This window comes from Oncorhynchus kisutch, linkage group LG9 (assembly GCF_002021735.2).
Source record: "Oncorhynchus kisutch isolate 150728-3 linkage group LG9, Okis_V2, whole genome shotgun sequence".
NCBI classification, from domain to species: Eukaryota; Metazoa; Chordata; class Actinopteri; order Salmoniformes; family Salmonidae; genus Oncorhynchus; species Oncorhynchus kisutch.
The window spans coordinates 24,018,364-24,038,587 of record NC_034182.2 but is presented as its reverse complement, the minus strand read 5'-3'; the positions used below and the strand labels follow the sequence as shown (position 1 = coordinate 24,038,587).

The 20,224-nt window shown below is 43.6% G+C and overlaps 1 protein-coding gene across 8 annotated transcripts in view; it reads right to left on the bottom strand.

Annotated features, from left to right (window-relative positions):
• Positions 1-20,224, bottom strand: part of LOC109896940 (H(+)/Cl(-) exchange transporter 3) — a 70,686-nt gene that overhangs the window by 37,000 nt on the left and 13,462 nt on the right. The gene's annotated exons all lie outside the window — the stretch shown is intronic.

Sequence of the window (20,224 nt, the reverse complement as noted above, 5' to 3'; positions counted from 1 at the left end):
TTAACTATGTCCACATAATTTTCCTTCCTCATGAAGCCATCTATTTTGTGAAGTGCACGAGTCCCTCCTGCAGCAAAGCACCCCCACAACATGATGCTGCCACCACGTGCTTCACGGATAGGATGGAGTTCTTCGGCTTGCAAGCCTCCCCCTTTTTCTTCCAAACATAACGATGGTCATTATGGCCAAACAGTTCTATTTCTGTTTCATCAGACCAGAGGACATTTCTCCAAAAAGTACGATCTCTGTCCCCATGTGCAGTTGCAAACCGTAGTCTGGCTTTTTCATGGCGGTTTTGGAGCAGTGGCTTCTCCTTGCTGAGCGGCCTTTCAGGTTATGTCGATATAGGACTCGTTTTTACTGTGGATATAGATACTTTTGTACCTGTTTCCTCCAGCATCTTCACAAGGTCCTTTGCTGTTGTTCTGGGATTGATTTGCACTTTTCACACCAAAGTACGATCATCTCTAGGAGACAGAACGCGTCTCCTTCCTGAGCGGTATGACGGCTACGTCGTCCCATGGTGTTTATACTTGCGTACTATTGTTTGTACAGATGATTGTGGTACCTTCAGGTGTTTGGAAATTGCTCCCAAGGGTGAACCATTTTTTTCTGAGGTCGTGGCTGATTTCTTTTGATTGTCCCATGATGTCAAGCAAAGAGGCACTGAGTTTGAAGGTAGGCCTTGAAATACATCCACAGGTACACCTCTAATTGACTCAAATTATGTTAATTAGCCCATCAGAAGCTTCTAAAGCCATGACATAATTTTCAAGTTTCCAAGCTGTTTAAAGAAACAGTCAACTTAGTGTATGTAAACTTCTGACCCACTGGAATTGTGATACAGTGAATTACAAGTGAAATAATCTGTCTGTAAACAATTGTTGGAAAAATTACTTGTGTCATGCACAAAGTAGATGTCCTAACCGACTTGCCAAAACTATAGTTTGTTAACAAGAAATTTGTGGAGTGGTTGAAAAACGAGTTTTAATGACTCCACCCTAAGTGTATGTAAACTTCCAACTTCGTTATTGTTATCTAATTTTCTTGATACTTCATGATTTTATTTATTCATTTTCACAAATGTATTTAGTAAATATTTTCTTAACTCTATTTCTTGAACTGCATTGTTGGTTAAGGGCTTGTAAGTAAGCATTTCACTGTAAGGTGAGGACATTTCACCTTTTGTATTCGGCGCATGTGACAAATCAAATTTGATTTGATTTGAAGCAACCTCATGATGGGTATAGGGAAAATTCAAGTATCATGTAGTAGCCTAAACCATAAATGTTACATTGAACTGGGTGAATGCTGTAATAGAAATAAGGCCATGCTCATGAAAAAAAATCGTCCTCCCTCATCATAAACGACACTGACCGCCACTGGCGTACACTTGTGTGAAACTGTCACACTTCAATAATGCAACAACTGTATCAATTTGGTCACTAGAGCTCTGCACATGAAATGTGTATTCACACTATCACTTGTTATTATTAAAGGGATACTTCGGGATCTTGGCAATGAGGCCCTTCATCTACTTCACTAGAGTCAGATGAACTCATGGATAGCATTTTTGTCTCTGCGTGCAGTTTGAAGGAAGATGCTAACTAGCATTAGCACAATGACTGGAAAATTATGAGTATCTGCTGCAATGACTGGAATTCTATGGGTATCTGCTGCAATGACTGGAATTATACGGGTATCAGATACCCATAGTCTTCAAGCCATTGTGGTAGCATGCTAGCAGATACCCATACTTCCAGTCATTGCGCTAATGCTAACTAGCATTGGTTCACAAAACTACCTCCAACTTCCTTCATACTGCATACATACAAATGGTATCAATGAGTTCATCTGACTCTGGGGAAGATGATAAAGGGCCTCATTGCCAAAATCCCGAAGTATCCTTTGGTGTTGGCACCATCAAACCAACTAACGAAGCCCCTACCTGGCTTTCAGCACTGCTCCTGTTGCTAGGCGACGATGGCACAGGTGATGATGTCACCCATCTGGAGCTTGGAAGTAAATCCAGCAGACTGTTCAACAGAGTACCCAATTAACATAGCACCAGGGTTCTAGAAATCTAGAACTAGAACCAGTGATGCTTTAATTCCACAGTTTTTAATTCCAATTTCCAATATGTCCCAATCCTCTATTCTAAGCCTGGTTCAGGCAGTTCCATTCTGTGCCACTACAGAACATTCCCACAGCTGCCTGACATAATACACCACCACCAGCCGCAAAGCACAGTGCATATAAATAGCACCAAGCAGACTAACGGACAGGCAGACAGACAGTCAGGCTAACATGCAAACACTGTGTACTGTAGTGTAAAGACAATCCTACGGGAGGGACACTGACAGATACAGGTATTTATTGGACACCAAGCTGCCAAACTGGTTCATGGGAATTTGTCCCTTCACTCAACTGGGCATGTCTTCGCCCAGTTCCTAATTAACATGTAGGCGTATGTATATGAATCACAGCGGAATGGGCTATTGCAAGTGTTTTCTGTCTGTCTGTACCGGTTCGTCTTGTTTGTCAAGTTTACCAGCGTTGGTCCTGTCAGCTCCTGTCTTTTCCCAGCCTCTCTTTTCTTGCCTGTCCTAACCCTGTACCCGCCCACCTGACCACTCTGCCTTCCCTGACCCAGAGCCTGCCTGCCGTCCTGTACCTTTGCTCCTACTCTGGATTATCGACCCCTGCCTGCCTTGACCTGTCGTTTGCCTGCCCCTGTTGTTACAATAAACATTGTTACTTCACACAGTCTACACTTGGGTCTTGCCTTGATACCTGATAGCACGAACTGGCCACGACTGACCCAGCAGACTTGGACCAGCTCCATAATGCCATCTCCTCCCAAGGAGCCACCATTGGTAGGCACAAGGATTTGCTTCGCGGTCTGATGCAAGGCATTGCGGGAGCAATTCCGGGGGTTGCCTACTAGGCAGCCTACCACGACGGTAACCTCCCGGCCCCTCTGTAACCCAGCTGGTAGCAGCACCATCACCCTGGTTTCCCGGGAACCCCCTTTACCTCCCCCGGAGCACTACGATGGAGATTCCAGAACCTGCCGGGCCTTTCTCTCCCAGCTCCCTCATTTTCGAGCTGCAGCCTTCTTCATTCCCCTCGGACCGCTCGAAGATAGCGTACATTATTAAGCTGATGTCTGGGAGGGCACTCGCCTGGGCCACGGCAGTGTGGGAGCAACAATCCACCGTCTGCCTCAGTCTGGAGGTATTCGTGGCGGAGCTGGGAAGTTTGAGGCTCCGGTGTCCGGGAGAGGCTGCCCGGAAGTTACTCCAGCTTCGGCAGGACACTTTCAGTGTGGCAGACTATGCAGTGGAGTTCCGCACGCTAGCAGCGGAGGATACCTGGAACCCGGAAGCACTGTTTGACACATTCCTGCATGGATTATTGTAAGAGTTAAAGGATGAACTGGCAGCCCGAGAACTACCGACAGATCTTGACTCTCTCAACCCTTTAACCATCCGGATCGATGGTCGGCTACGGGAACGTGGGAGGGAGAAGAGGTACGATTTCGGTCCCAATCGCTCACTCAGGGATCCCACCTTGCAGCTGATGAAGTCCGTAAATCCCCGGTGTCCATGTCCCCGAGACGATTCAAGCTTACCCGAGTCCCTCCAAGAGCCTCAGGAGACTGCCGATTCACCTCTTCCCGAGCCGATGCAGCTCGGGAAGAACACGTACGCAGACTTGAGACTCAGAATTGTCTGTATTGCGGTACTGCCAGTTATTTTGTGTCTACAGTATCTTCAAGAGACCTAGCTCATTCGTTGGAGTGAGTACACTGGTGGGTCTTAAAGATAATTGTTCCCCTACTCGCCCCCCTCTCCATGCCACCCTGCTGTGGGGTGACCAGTCCAAGTCTCTCCAGGTACTTATCGACTCGGGGGCCGAAGTGAGTCTCATGGACGTTAACCTGGTGTCCGAGCTGGGCATCCCCACTCAACCCCTCTCCATTCCCATGGGTGTTAGAGCGCTGGACGGGCGCTCTATAGGCTGGGTCACCCACCAGACCACCACCGTCAACCTACGAGTGTCGGGGAACCACAGTGAGACGATCCAATTCCTGCTGGTTGAATCTCTGCAGCTTCCTGTGGTATTGGTATTCTCTTGGCTCCAGCGACATAATCCCTCCATTGACTGGGCTACTGGTGCCATCGTGGGCTGGAGCCCGTACTGCAACACTCATTGCCTGAAGTCAGCTCTGCCTGCACCGGGGCGTCTTCCTGGGGGCTTGGAAATTGCCCCGGACCCCTCCGCCAGCTCCGCAGAGTACCAGGACCACTGGGAGGGGTTCAGTAAGGCCCGTGCCACTTCGCTTCCGCAGTACCGACCGGTATCCAAGAAGGTCAAGCCTGAGGCTCTGGCACGCTGCTATTGTGCCGTGGCTACACACCGGGAAGCAGAGACCTTCACCCCCATTCCAAGATCATTAGGCTCCTTTGCCGTCCTCTGTTGCCCCGTACCCTTCGTATTTTTCCTACTTATTCTGTGTCTAGAGTCAAAACCATGTCTGACTGACCCTTCTCTGCTGTTTCTAGGCCCATCCCTCCACCCGTGCCATCCATGGCCAGCCAGCGCACACGGTGAGACGCCTCCTGAGGGTTCGACCACGGGGCAGGGGTTTCCAGTACCTGGTTGACTGGGAGGGTTATGGCCCAGAGGAGAGGTGCTGAGTTCCCGCTAAAGACATCTTGGACCCGGCCCTCATTACCGGCACCCCTGACCCTGCCTGCTCCACCTCTGGACTATCGACCCCTGCCTGCCTAGACCTTTATTTAACTCTCTGCAAACTGGAAACGATTTATCCGGAGGCTGCATTCATTGTAGCTGGGGATTTTAACAAGGCTAATCTGAAAACAAGACTCCCTAAATTTTATCAGCATATCGATTGCGCAACCAGGGGTGGAAAGACCTTGGATCATTGTTACTCTAACTTCCGCGACGCATATAAGGCCCTGCCCCGCCCCCCTTTCGGAAAAGCTGACCACGACTCCATTTTGTTGATCCCTGCCTACAGACAGAAACTAAAACAAGAGGCTCCCACGCTGAGGTCTGTCCAACGCTGGTCCGACCAAGCTGACTCCACACTCCAAGACTGCTTCCATCACGTGGACTGGGACATGTATCAGATAACAATATTGACGAATACGCTGATTCGGTGTGCGAGTTCATTAGAACGTGCGTTGAAGATGTCGTTCCCATAGCAACGATTAAAACATTCCCTAACCAGAAACCGTGGATTGATGGCAGCATTCGTGTGGAACTGAAAGCGCGAACCACTGCTTTTAATCAGGGCAAGGTGTCTGGTAACATGACCGAATACAAACAGTGCAGCTATTCCCTCCGCAAGGCTATCAAACAAGCTAAGCGTCAGTACAGAGACAAAGTAGAATCTCAATTCAACGGCTCAGACACAAGAGGCATGTGGCAGGGTCTACAGTCAATCACGGACTACAGGAAGAAATCCAGCCCAGTCACGGACCAGGATGTCTTGCTCCCAGGCAGACTAAATAACTTTTTTGCCCGCTTTGAGGACAATACAGTGCCACTGACACGGCCTGCAACGGAAACATGCGGTCTCTCCTTCACTGCAGCCGAGGTGAGTAAGACATTTAAACGTGTTAACCCTCGCAAGGCTGCAGGCCCAGACGGCATTCCCAGCCGCGCCCTCAGAGCATGCGCAGACCAGCTGGCCGGTGTGTTTACGGAAATATTGCATCAATCCCTATACCAGTCTGCTGTTCCCACATGCTTCAAGAGGGCCACCATTGTTCCTGTTCCCAAGAAAGCTAAGGTAACTGAGCTAAACGACTACCGCCCCGTAGCACTCACATCCGTCATCATGAAGTGCTTTGAGAGACTAGTCAAGGACCATATCACCTCCACCCTACCTGACACCCTAGACCCACTCCAATTTGCTTACCGCCCAAATAGGTCCACAGACGATGCAATCTCAACCACACTGCACACTGCCCTAACCCATCTGGACAAGAGGAATACCTATGTGAGAATGCTGTTCATCGACTACAGCTCGGCATTCAACACCATAGTACCCTCCAAGCTCGTCATCAAGCTAGAGACCCTGGGTCTCGACCCCGCCCTGTGCAACCGGGTACTGGACTTCCTGACGGGCCGCCCCCAGGTGATGAGGGTAGGCAACAACATCTCCTCCCCGCTGATCCTCAACACTGGGGCCCCACAAGGGTGCGTTCTGAGCCCTCTCCTGTACTCCCTGTTCACCCACGACTGCGTGGCCACGCACGCCTCCAACTCAATCATCAAGTTTGCGGATGACACAACAGTGGTAGGCTTGATTATCAACAACGACGAGACGGCCTACAGGGAGGAGGTGAGGGCCCTCGGAGTGTGGTGTCAGGAAAATAACCTCACACTCAACGTCAACAAAACTAAGGAGATGATTGTGGACTTCAGGAAACAGCAGAGGGAACACCCCCCTATCCACATCGATGGAACAGTAGTGGAGAGGGTAGCAAGTTTTAAGTTCCTCGGCATACACATCACAGACAAACTGAATTGGTCCACTCACACAGACAGCATCGTGAAGAAGGCGCAGCAGCGCCTCTTCAACCTCAGGAGGCTGAAGAAATTCGGCTTGTCACCAAAAGCACTCACAAACTTCTACAGATGCACAATCGAGAGCATCCTGGCGGGCTGTATCACCGCCTGGTACGGCAACTGCTCCGCCATCAACCGTAAGGCTCTCCAGAGGGTAGTGAGGTCTGCACAACGCATCACTGGGGGCAAACTACCTGCCCTCCAGGACACCTACACCACCCGATGTTACAGGAAGGCCATAAAGATCATCAAGGACATCAACCACCCGAGCCACTGCCTGTTCACCCCGCTATCATCCAGAAGGCGAGGTCAGTACAGGTGCATCAAAGCTGGGACCGAGAGACTGAAAAACAGCTTCTATCTCAAGGCCATCAGACTGTTAAATAGCCACCACTAACATTGAGTGGCTGCTGCCAACACACTGACAATGACACTGACTCAACTCCAGCCACTTTAATAATGGGAATTGATGGGAAATGATGTAAATATATCACTAGCCACTTTAAACAATGCTACCTTATATAATGTTACTTACCCTACATTATTCATCTCATATGCATACGTATATACTGTACTCTATATCATCGACTGCATCCTTATGTAATACATGTATCACTAGCCACTTTAACTATGCCACTTTGTTTACATACTCATCTCATATGTATATACTGTACTCGATATCATCTACTGTATCTTGCCTATGCTGCTCTGTACCATCACTCATTCATATATCCTTATGTACATATTCTTTATCCCCTTACACTGTGTATAAGACAGTAGTTGTGGAATTGTTAGTTAGATTACTTGTTGGTTATTACGGCATTGTCGGAACTAGAAGCACAAGCATTTCGCTACACTCGCATTAACATCTGCTTACCATGTGTATGTGACAAATAAAATTTGATTTGATTTGATTTGATGATTTAGACCTGTCGTTTGCTTGCCCCTGTTGTTACAATAAACATTGTTACTTCAAACAGTATGCACTTGAGCCTTACCTTGATCCCTGACAACGGGATGGTTTTTCAAAACCGCCAATACCATTGAAACTATTTCTTTTAAAGTTTTTCAAAACATTTAAGTATATTTGTAGCTACTTTTTAAATAAATGCATGCAATGAACTCGTGCAATACGTTAGGAGAAAAAAAGATTGCATTCTTCATTTCACCTATCATATTATTTTATATTATGAAGCTTACAGTAGTTCCCCAGAACAGTTGAGCTAGTCACGTATTTGTTTGTAAATACTCTTTATATACAAAAGTACGTGGACACCCCTTCAAATTAGTGGATTCTGCTATTTCAGCCACACCTATTGCTGACAGGTGTATAAAATCGAGCACAGAGCCATACAATCTCCATAGACAAATACTGGCAGTAGAATGACCTTACTGAAAAGCTCAGTGACTTTCAATGTGGCACCGTCGTAGGATGCCACCTTTTCCAGTTATTTAGTCAAATTTCTGCCCTGCTAGAGCTGCCCCGGTCAATGTAAGTGCTGTTATTGTGAAGTGGAAATGTCTAGGAGAAACTACGGCTCAGCAACAAAGTGGTAGGCCACACAAGCTCACAGAGTGGGGCCGTAGTGTATGAACCTAGCTATGAACCTCAGTTATCATAGCCGGTTATATCGACTTTAAGACAGTCTGAATGGCATCAATAAAGCCTTTGGGTTGAGTAGAATATAATATAACCTAATTATGCCAAGGATGCCAGTCCATACACTACTGTTCAAAAGTTTGGGGTCACTTAGAAATGTCCTTGTTTTTGAAAGAAAAGCAAAAAAAATAGTCCATTAAAATAACATCAAATTGATCAGAAATACAGTGTAGACATTGTTAATGTTGTAAATGACTATTGTAGCTGGAAACGGCAGATTTTTAATGGAATATCTACATAGGCGTTACAGAGGCCCATTTTCAGTAACCATCACTCCTGTGTTCCAATGGCACGTTGTGTTAGCTCGTCCAAGTTTATCAGTTTAAAAGGCTAATTGATCATTAGAAAACCCTTTTGCAATTATGTTAGCACAGCTGAAAATTGGTGTCCTGATTAAAGAAGCACTAAAACTGGCCTTTAGACTAGTTGAGTATCTGGAGTGTCAGCATTTGTGGGTTTGATTACAGGCTCAAAATGTCCAGAAACAAATAACTTTCTTCTGAAACTTGTCAGTCTATTCTTGTTCTGAGAAATGAAGGCTATTCCATGCAAGAAATTGCCAAGAAACTGAAGATCTCATACAACGCTGTGTACTACTCCCTTCACAGAACACCGCAAACTGTCTCTAACCAAAATAGAAAGAGTGGGAGGCCCCGGTGTACAACTGAGCAAGAGGATAAGTACATTAGAGTGTCTAGTTTGAGAAACAGACGCCTCACAAGTCCTCAACTGCCAGCTTCCTTTAAAGAGTACCTTCAAAATGCCAGTCTCAACGTCAACAGTGAAGAGGCGACTCCGAGATGCTGGCATTCTAGGCAGAGTTGCAAACAAAACGGCAGACCTCGGACTGGGCAATACATTTTTTTTTTTATTAAGATGGGCAAATGAACACAGACACTGGACAGAGGAAGATTGGAAAAAGTGTTATGGACAGACAAATCTAAGTTTGAGGTGTTCGGATCCCAAAGAAGAACATTCGGGAGGCGCAGAATAAATGAAAAGATGCTGGGGGAGTGCTTGATGCCATCTGTCAAGCATGGTGGAGGCAATGTGATAGTTTGGGGGTGCTTTGGTGGTGGTAAAGTGGGAGATTTGTACAGGGTAAAAGGGATCTTGAAGAAGGATGGGAATCACTATTTTGCAACGCCATGACATACCCTATGGAAGGTGCTTAATTGGAGCCAATTTCCTCTTACAACAGGACAATGATCCAAAGCACAGCTCAAAACTATGCAAGAAATATTTAGGGAAGAAGCAGTCAGCTGGTATTCTGTCTATAATGGAGTGGCCAGCACAGTCACCGGATCTCAACCCTATTGAGCTGTTGTGGGAGCAGCTTCACCGAGGATTCTTTGATGAAAGCAAAGTTTGAAGGACACAATTATGTCAATTTTTTTTAAAACTTTATAACCTTGTCAACATCTTGACTACACTGTATTTCCTATTCATTTTGCAACTCATTTCATGTACGTTTTCATGGAAAACAAGGACATTTCTAAGTGACCCCAAACTTTTGAACGCTAGTGTAGTTATTACCAAGCATGAGTTCACCACATATCCTGTACATTGAATATATATTCATTGATCGTGTACACCAACTTTGCAAATAAAAGGTGCGATTCAGGTATGAATGTCTGTGAGACATTCTTTATTCAGTCATATCCAATTCCAGTCTTTTTTTGGGGGGGGGGGGGGTTGTAATTCATATATAGAGAACCAGAATTTAAAAAACAGTACAGTACACTACACTTCCTATGCATCATGCAAATACTCTGAGGTTCATATCAATATCTAATTTCCTTCATCTGCACTGATATGAGGACACAGGATAGGTGTAGTATTTCATCAAATGAGAGATTTAATTTCAACCAGTAGAGAATGTGAAAAGCTTTATTGAAGAAGTTCATTATCCAAGTTATAATACGTAATATTATAAATATAAGTTCAATCTGTACTTCAATGCACATCTGGTGGGCATTCTAAAAACAGAGGAAGAAAGATGAGGTGGGGAGAAAGGCGTGAGAGAAAGTGTAATAAACAGAAAGGGAAAGAGATAAGACCGGAGGAGCAGGGAAGACAGCATATGATTAATGAATTACAGTGCTACTAAACTACACATTCTCTCAGGTCATCACAATTACATAACAGTGTCTCTAACAATGTCTCCTAACCATTATTGGGCCCCCAGTTGGCCAGAGGGTTATTTTAGAGTCGGTGAGGTGGCGGGGTTGGCATCCTCTCTCACACCAAAACATACCTGCAGAAGAGAGACAGATGGAGAGAGATAGCATGATTAAGCCTTGTGTTTTTTTCCAATTCCAACACTGTCAGTCATCATAATAATCAGGTGAAATGCAAAACTGACCTTGGATCATTAACTCTGGGACTACTACATCTCCATCTGTATTTCAATGCAAAGCGTCTCTTTAATAACACTGCCTGTTGACCCGACCAAGTGACCTCTCACCTCTGATCATGCTGTGCCCTCTATGTGTCAGGCAGTTCGGAAGCGGGAGGGGTTCACCGATACAGGTGATCTAACCTAGAGGATTTAGGGAGAAGGGGTTGTTATTGAGAAAACAAGGTAGTTAAAAGAGAGTGTTCAACTGGAATCTGTGTGTGTGGCTGCAGAGTACTTTATACTGAAAAACATGCACAGACACACGAGGACAAACGATATAAAGTACTTACTTAAATATAAATAGTGGCGTGCCTTACTATTCTCCATGGTTGGTCCTCTTGCCTATTCTTTGAAGCTGGAAGGAGCCAGTTATACACCTGAGCCTATAAACTTGATACACAACAATGTAGGTGTGGGTTGTAGGGTGTCTTATTGTTTAAAAAAAATTCAATATGGGTGACTCTTTGTTTATGTACAGACATCACCCTTACCTGAACAGCACCGTTAAAGAAGGTAAACATTTTTTTATATATATAATTTGACCTAAACAGCACCCTCACTTAAGAAGTATAAATCAAAGGGAGAGAAACTGGAAATTGAATAACTGCAGTTGACATACCTAAGTAAATGGAAGAATACTCTTATTGCAAGGTGGGTGGCTCTTAAAAGAGCCTTTGGTTATGCATAGTGTGGTATATGGTGTTGCCAGGGAAGTAGGAGGTAAAGGCCTTCCCACACGGATTGCCTCCAGTGCTGCATTGTTGGCCCCCATCCTTGCAACATCCTGCAGAGCAGCAGACCTCTCCTCTGGCACACGGCGGCAAGCTGCAGGTCCCCTCCTGGTCCTCACGTCCATCCTCATGAAGTTATGCAGGACACAGGTAGCCTTCACACATGCCTGAATTTCCCCACGAGGCATTCCCAGGTGGCCCTGGACACCCAATCGTGCGGTGCCCTACACGGTAACTGTAGGGAATTGTTTAGGAGGAATCTCCAGTTGCAAGGTATCTGTAGGAATATGGAAGATAATGTCATTATTAGACTTTTACATCATCAGGTCATTGTGGATTACTGAAAGTATAATATCTCTTATAATAAATCATGAAAACATAGAATATAGATAGATGCATGTGTAGAATGTGACAACAGAAGGTTCATATCAAGGATGGCATCAAAAATGAATACATAAATACTGTTTGAAGCTTGATGAGTAGATCATTTGAATCAGCTGTGTAGTGCTAAAGAAAAAACAAAAATGTGCACACCTTTTGAGTCCCCAGGACCTAGACTGAGAACCACCGCTCTTCATCTGCATACAACAGGTGTTCACAGCTCTCTGTAGCTGAGGACAGAAAACATCACAAAAACCAGACTTCCTTATACTCCAATTAGACAGCACTGAATATTATGGTGCTACTATCATCTCTGTCCTCACTCCTTTCTAGAGACTGGAACTACACCAAAGTACCTGACCTATTCAGTTGGAGCTGCTATCCTTAGCTAGCTTCCTACAAATGCATATTTTTTTTTACAATGATAAATACATCACAATAGCTAGCTAATATGAAGTTAGGTAGCTGGTGATATTTAATTAACTTAGCTAACTAGCTGTACAGTATGTAAAGTTGATAGCTAGCTAGCTAGCTACGTTAGCAGCTCATCTGAGTTAGCCTCCACTGTAGCTAGTTAGCTAAGAATACATCATTATTTTTACATTTTCAAAATGTATTTACTTACTTCAATAGGTTCTCCCAGCCATGTTGACGATTGGAAACAGGGCAGCAAAGTTTGTCACCAGAGCGGTTTAGAGCATATTACTATTTATCTGTGAATAAATAAATGAAATGTAGAATGGATTAAACCATTTAATAACCAGACCTATACAAAATACAAAATGCTGAATTCTTGATGCACAACCGAACTGCTGCTATATGCTGCCAGCACCACAAGGGAGCCACTCTGGGCGCCCGAAGACGCACGATTAAATGTACAGCCTGTTAGTGTACACAGGCCGTTAGGCGGCCGCCTATGACGGGAAATTGACAAGGGCGGCATTTTCTACACTAAACTGACCAAGACATACCTCCAACAACATATAAAACCTAACATAATTCTGCCCCAAAACAGTGACACTCAAAAAGTGGCATATGGGCTTTTTAGGGTGAGCGCTGATGCCGCCCTGTGACCACTTGGTCAAAGGCAGGGGCGCAAAATATTTTTCTTGTCCATTCCCAGCGCTCCTCTCCAGTGTGCTGTTGGAGACGCACCGCTGCAGCGATCCATCAACATTCCGTCCCAAAAAATATCTAACATAAATCATGTAGCAGATACAGGATATAGTAAAAATAGCATGTTGCCTTTACTGTAGCCTACAGGCTGGAGATAAAATGTATGACAATGTATTGGCAGACACTTTTTACATCATGCAGGTTTCTCCGATCAAATAGCCTAACTAAATGGTGCCCAATCAACAACAACAAAAATGCACTGTCACGTTAGCAAACAACATATCCTAAAAACAGGTCACGTCAAAGTAAAATGGACAATGTGGAATGGACTCACACAACTGTTGTCCAGGAGTTTCACCCCATTTTAATGATCAGTGATATCAATCTGATCATAGCAACAAACAAACAAATAGTTCTGCATTTCCTGCTGTGTAAAGTAAAAACAATGCAAATAGGCTCATAATAACTCCTAAAAAATTGGGTAGCTGAAATTCTGGGCTTAAATAGCTCAACTGATTCGTCACAAAGCCAATGCAACCGCCTGTTTTAAAAATGATGGGCCTACCATACGGATGGGCATTCATACAATTCCATTGCTGGTTGACATGGTAGGCTACACCCAAGTAAGCATGAGCCGACGTCTTTATTTGGTGTTTTACAAATGGTAGGCTTACCACAGTTGGGCATTCATAAAACACAATTTCAGGCAACACTATAGGATATACTTCAAGAAGCAGGACCGACGCTGACGCCGTTTGGACGAACCAAATCTGGCCCACGGACATGGTCTAAATCTGAACCTATCATAGACGTACGTCTATGTTTGGTTCAGATTTGGTCAGATCTAGACCAGCCAAACATAGTCATCTATAAATTACGTATTTTCAACTGTTCATTCAGAACCAAAAATTAAACCTGATTTCGAAGTTCGGAAAATACAATTTCAACGTCTGGAAAATAAGTATTTTCAACTGTCATTCATTACCGAAAATGAATCTGATTTCAACGTCCTGAAAAATGTATTTTAAACTTCCGGAAAATAGATATTTTCACCATTCAATCAGAACCTAAATTTAACCTAACATCAACGTCTGAAAAATAAGTATTTTAGACATCTTTTAAACATCCTTTTGCTTACTGGGACTATTCTAGTTTCACTGTGGCTGCCGCTTTTTGGGCTTGCCTATAGCAGCAGAAATGCAAGGAGCAGCCCTGTTACCCCTTCATTTATTCCACATTGTGTTGTGTTACAGCCTGAATTCCAAAATGGATTCAATAGATTATGTTTTTCTTTCACCCATCTACACAAAATACCCCATAATGACAAAGTGAAAACATGTTTTTAGAATTGTTTGCTAATTTATTAAAAATGAAATACAGAAATATCTAATTTACATACAGTGTAAGTATTCACACACCTGAGTAAATACATGTTAGAATCACCTTTGGCAGCAATTACAGTTGTGAGTCTTTCTGGTTAAGTCTCTCATACACAGGTCTCAAAGTGTCTGTGGGTTATCACTCCTCCCTTCTACTTGATTGATGAATTAAGGTCACTAATTATACTGAACATAAAATATAAACGCAACATGTAAAGTGTTCCATGTATCATTAGCTGAAATTAGCTGAAATAAAAGATCCCAGAAATGTTCCATACTCGCAAAAAGCTTATTTCTCGAAAATGTTGTGCACAAATTTGTTTACATCTCTGTTAGTGAGCCTTTCTCTTTTGCCAAGACAATCCATCTACCTGACAGGTGTGGCATATCAAGAAGTTGATTAAACAGCATTGTCTTTACACAGGTGCACCTTGTGCTGAGGCCACTCTAAAGTGTACAGTTTTGTCACACAACACAATGTCACAGGCGTCTCAAGTTGAGGGAGCGTGCCATTGGCATGCTGACTGCAGGAATGTTCACCAGAGCTGTTATCAGAGAATTTGAATGTTCATTTCTCTATCATAAGCCACCTCCAACGTTTTTCTTTGAGAATTTGGCAGTACGTCCAACTGGCCGTACAACCGCAGACCATGTGTAACCACACCAGCACAGGACCTCAATATCTGGCTTCTTCACCCGCTGGATCGTCTGAGACCAGTCACCCAGTCAGCTGATTATACTGTGGGTTTGAACAACCAAATAATTTCTGCACAATCTGTCAGAAACCGTCTTAGGGAAGCTTATCTGCGTGCTCGTCATCCTCACCAGGGTCTTGACCTGACTGCAGTTTGGAGTCGTAACAGTTTTCAGTAGGCAAATGTGAACCTTTGATGGCCACTGGCATGCTGAAGAAGTGTACCGTGACGAGATCGTGAGGCCCATTGTCGTGCCATTCATCCACTGCCATCACCTCATGTTTCAGCATGATAATGCAAGTCCCCATGTCGCAAGAATCTTTACACAATTCCTGGAAGATCAAAATGTCCTAGTTCTTCAATGGCCTGCATACTCACCAGACATGTCACCAATTGAGTTTGTTTGGGATGCTCTGGATTGACGTGTACGACAGTGCGTTCCAGTTCCCGCAAATATCCAGCAACTTCGAAACAGCCATTGAAGAGGAGTGGGACAACATTCCACAGGCCACAATCAACAGCCTGAACAACTCTATGCGAAGGAACTGTGTCCCGCTACATGAGGCAAATGATCGTCAAACCATATGCTGACTGATTTTCTGATCCACGCCCCTACCCTTTGTTTTAAAGGTATCTGTGACCAACAGATGCATATCTTTATTCCCAGTCATGTGAAATCCATAGATTAGGGCCTAATTTATTTATTTCAATTGACTGATTTCCTTAAATGAACTGTAAATCACAAAAAACTTTGAAATTGTTGCATGTTGCGTTTATATTTTGTTCAGTGTGGTAAAGAACTCCCCACACCGTGTTGTCTAAGGCTTAATTGAAAGGAAAAACCAAAAACGTGAAGACACTAGGCTCTCCATGGAATGAGTTTGACACCCCTGCTATAATAGCTTTGCACACCTGGATTGTCATATATTTGCACATTATAATGTTTTTAATTCTTCAAGCTGTGAAGTTGGTGATTCATAATTTTTTGACAGCCATTTTCAAGACTTGCCATAGATTTTCAAGCCTATTTAAATAAAAACTGTAACTAGGCCACTGGCCACTCAGGAGCATTCAATGTCATCTTGATAAGCAACTCCTGAGTATATTTGGCCTTGTGTTTGAGGTTATTGTCCTGCTGAAAGGTGAATTTGTCTCCCAGTGTTCATTGGAAAGGAGACTGAACCAGCTGATTTGCTCCTTTCAATTTATGTTTATATCATAAACAAACTCCACAGTTCTTGATGATAAGCATGCCCATAACATGATGCAGTGACGTGTTGGATTTGCCCCAAACATAATTGTTTGTATTCAGGACAAAGTTCATTTCTTTGCCACATTTTTGCAGTTTTGCTTTAGTGCCTAATTGTAAACAGGATGCATGTTTTAGAATATTTTATTCTGTACAGGCTTCCTTCTTTTCTATATGTCAATTAGGTTAGTGTTGTGGAGTAACTATAATGTTGTTGATCCATCCTCATTTTCTCCTATCACAGCCATTAAACTCTGCAACTGTTTTAAAGTCACTATTGGCCTTATGGTGAAATCCCTAAGCAGTTTACTTCCTTTCCGGCAACTGATTTAGGAAGGACGCCTGTATCTTTGTAGTGACTGGGTGTATTGATATACCATCCCAAGTGTAATTAATAACTTCACCATGCTCAAAAGGATATTTAATGTCTATTTTTTTACCCATCTACCAATAGGTGCCCTTCTTTGCGAGGCATTTGAAAACCTCCTTGGTCTTTGTGGTTGACTCTGTGTTTCAAATTTACTGCTCAACTGAGGGACCTTACAGACAGTTGTATGTGTGGGGTACAGAGATGAGGTAGTTGTTCAAAAATCATGTTAAAACACTATTATTGCACACAGTGAGTCCATGCAACTTATTATTGTCACACCCTGATCTGTTTCACCTGTCTTTGTGATCGTCTCCACCCCCCTCCAGGTGTCGCCCATTTTCCCCATTATCCCATGTGTATTTATACCTGTGTTCTCGGTTTGTCTGTTGCCAGTACGTCTTGTCATGCCAACCAGCGTTTTTGTGTCAGCTCCTGCTTTTCACCAGTCTCTCTTATCTCATCCTCCTGGTTTTTGACCCTTGCCTGTCCTGACCCTGTACCCATCCGCCTGACCACTCTGCCTGCCTGCCGTCCTGTACCTTTGTCCCCCCTCCTCTGGATTACCAACCTTTGCCTGAGCCTGCCTGCCGTCCTGTCCCATTGCTGTAATAAACATTGTTACTTCGACACGGTCTGCATCTGGGTCTTACCTTGATACCTGATAATTATGTGACTTGTTAAGCACATTTTTACTCCTGAACTTATTTAGGCAAAGGGATTGAATACTTGACTCAAGACATTTCAGCTTTTCATTTTAATTCATTATTAAACATTTCTAAAAACATAATTACACATTATGGGGTATTGTGTGTAGGCCTGTGACAAATAATCTAAACTTAATACATTTTAAATTAAGGCTGTAACACAACAAAAAGTGGAAAAAGTCAAGGTGTGTGAAAACTTTGAGGGCACTCTATGTATAACTTGTGACGGGTTTTCATGTCTTTGCAATTAGTTTATTTTCGTTTATGCTCGTTAGCATATTTAGCTAGCAGCTTCTATAAAAATCCGCTAGTACTTGTGCTTATTTTGTTAGCATTTTGGTAATAGACACCTAATGTGCTTTTTTTGTATTTTTTGCGCAAAAAAACAGTAATACCAGTAATACCGTATATCCCGGGATGAGAGAAGGACAGTATGACGATATGAAAATTTGGTTACCGCCCAACCTTAGAGGCCACTGATTGAACAGAGATTACTGAGAGTGACCTTGTGTGTAACCCAATACCGACCAAAACGCACACACACACACACACACACACACCACACAATGGCCCGCTTCTCTGTGTGTCCTACTGAACAAAGCCTGGTCACCCTCACTGGAGCGCTACTATACAGCCAGCCTTCACTGGGTCATTAATTATTAATATGTCGGGTTTGCTCTGCCTCTGTCTGGTCTCCTTAAGTGTAGGGCACACAGCACTTACACGACACAGCATATTCCAAAGTAAAGTTATGATAGGTAAGAGCACAGAGCATGGTGAAGAATTTCAACCTTAACATTCCTAGATACATATTGCTTGGTGTGAGGAATCCTGCCAAGAACTAATGTACTCTAAAACTGCCCTAAGGCTGAATCAATGCAGCATGAGAACATTATGAGCCTTTTACACTAGGCCTACATGACACAATATTTAGATTCACTCTCCTTACCAGCCGTTTCCGCATTCAACAGCCACAGTCGGAAGTTTACGTACACTATTGTTGGAGTCATTAAAACTCATTAAAAGCATTTTTAAAATCTGACACGTTGGCTGGATTCACAATAAGTGTAGTTTTAATTGAGTATCTTACATGTGTGATTTAATGAAAGTTTGAATCTTATAGTATTTTATTTGAATCTGGCGCTCTGCATTTTCCCTGGCAATTGGCCAGTTGAGACATTTGCGTCCCGCCTATCCCAAAGAGGTTTAAATGTCCTTCCATAAGCGTGCTGAAAATCTGTTAATTTGTTTACAGTAAAATAGCATTGTATCTGGTCAAACACCATTTTTTCCAGAAGTTTACTAAGTGTTGGTAACAAGCTGATTGGTCGGCTATTTGAGCCAGTAAAAGGGGGCTTTACTATTCTTGGGTAGCGGAATTACTTTTGCTTCCCTCCAAGCCTGGGGGCACACACTTTCTAGTAGGCTTAGACTAAAGATATGGCAAATAGGAGTGGCAATATCGTCAGCTATTATCGTCAGTAATTTTCCATCCAAGTTGTCAGACCACAGTGGCTTGTCATTGTTAATAGACAACAATAATTTGTTCACCTCCTCCACACTCACTTTATGGAAACCAAAATTACAAAGCTTGTCTTTCATAATTTGATCAGTTATACTTGGCTGTGTAGTGTCAGCGTTTGTTGCTGGCATGTCATGCCTAAATTTGCTAATCTTGCCAATGAAAAAAATCCTTAAAGTAGATGAGCCTAACAGAAGACAATTTGCCCTGTACTCAGAAACTCATAGTACTGCATTCACAAGGGCGCACACACACGAGGAGCTCTGTGCTTGTATACAACACTCCAGAGACGAGGATGATAAGGAAAGGATTGTGCAGCAGAGAGTAAAAATGTCAAGAACTCCCTTGGCACCCTTAAGCACAACTTAAAGTAAACTCTGGTAATGAAAAAGAACAACTCTACTTTAGAATATTATTATGTCCCATCAGACTCAGACAAAATACTCTCTTTATTTGGCTTTCCTTGGGCTCTGCTTACATCCATGGTATGACAAATGTACTTCAGTACTGGCAATCCGTTTGTAAATCTGCTCTCAAACCAACACACATACAAACACGCATACATAAGTTCAAACTCAGTTAAAAGTGTCAAATAGTTAAGCACGAAGTTCTTCCTCAGCATGAGCGAGTTTCTGCCACACACACAAATACATGTATTAAGTAGGTTTCGATTAAGTAGCATTTCAAAAAGACCTTCAGATACGACAAGCTTCCCTAATTACTATTCACAGTCGCTACAGCCAACAATGACTAGCCATATTAAACAACATATCAGCTATGAGGGAGCTGGTTCTTTTGAACAGCCACAAGAAGGCCAAGCTAGAGGAGCCTGCAGAAGCCAGCGTAACTATGGTTACAAGACATGAATCAGCAGCACAAGCGTCAGGCCAGCAGGCAGCAACAGGAAACAAGCAGGATGTGGCAGTAGTAGACACGGGACACCTGCTATTACAGAGCAGAGTACACTGGGCCAGGGAAGCAGGAGGGGGTGTGAAAGGAACAGGTGATTGGTACAGGACTGAAAGACAGGGAGCATCGGTTGGCACAGGAACAATGTGAAAGGATGCCTTTATGTCTACATCATAGTGATGAGTGGAATATCATCAGCAACACACCTACAAAGCACGGGTTCAATCACAAAGCTGCATATTACAATACACAACTAAAAAAAAGCAGTAAATAGTCAAATCCACACCCACAAAGCACAACGTGTGCAGTTCAAGTGTCCAATCACAAAGCCGCATGGTACAAGCCACACCTAGAAAAGCAGCAAAGGCCAAAAGTAGCACAACCACAAAACCTGCAAGAAGTAAAGCCACGAGTCATGACCACAAACTAAACAGGAACTGAAGCACCATGAATGGAGAAGTGAATATGGTACATGGATGGCGATGGCAGGGAAAATAAGAA